Source organism: Lolium rigidum, chromosome 1 (assembly GCF_022539505.1).
Source record: "Lolium rigidum isolate FL_2022 chromosome 1, APGP_CSIRO_Lrig_0.1, whole genome shotgun sequence".
NCBI lineage: Eukaryota > Viridiplantae > Streptophyta > Magnoliopsida > Poales > Poaceae > Lolium > Lolium rigidum.
Window position 1 is genome coordinate 211,539,693 of NC_061508.1, and position 839 is coordinate 211,540,531.

Consider the following 839-nt stretch of genomic DNA (forward strand, 5'->3'; position numbering starts at 1 on the left):
TTAGAGATCCAGTGCAAGTTTACCGAGGCTCAGCCCCGGGCAAATGGTCTTCATGCCCGCCGTTTTGAATATAGTTTGAAACGGGCATTAAAAAATTCAATAACGATCCAAAGAATGTGAAACCTTTGCGTGGTATCATATTATGTTCCATAGTTGCAAGGAAAAATATTAAACTTGGAAAATTGCAATCATCACAAAAAATCCATCACAAAATGAGCTATCTCGTTCGAGGTTTCATGGCATTTAGGTCAAACGACCAATGTTATAGATAGAATCGTGGCATAGTTTGCGATAATATGCACACATGTGCATCTTGGGATGTCTTATGATGTTGCAGAAGGAAGTTTTCCTTTTCATCGCACGAAAAAACCATTTTCCATTTTTGAGATGAAAAAAACAAGGTGTTTTGTGAAGCACCACCAATTTAAAGTTTCACATTGGTGATACGTCTTCAACGTATCTATAATTTCTGATGTTCCATGCTAGTTTTATGACAATACCTACATGTTTTGCTCACACTTTATAATGTTTTTATGCATTTTTCGGAACTAACCTATTAACAAGATGCCGAAGTGCCAGTTCCTGTTTTCTGCTGTTTTTGGTTCCAGAAAGGCTGTTCGGGCAATATTCTCGGAATTCGAAGAAACAAAAGCCAAACATCCTATTTCACCGAGAAGGACCAGAACACCGAAGGGGAGTCAGAGAGGAGGCCCGGGCCCTCCAAACCATAGGCTGGCGCGGCCTAGAGGGGGGCGCGCCGCCCTATGGGGTGGGCCCCCCAGGCACCCCCTTGCGCCGCCTCTTCGCCTATAAAATCCCTCGCGACGTAAAAACCCTAT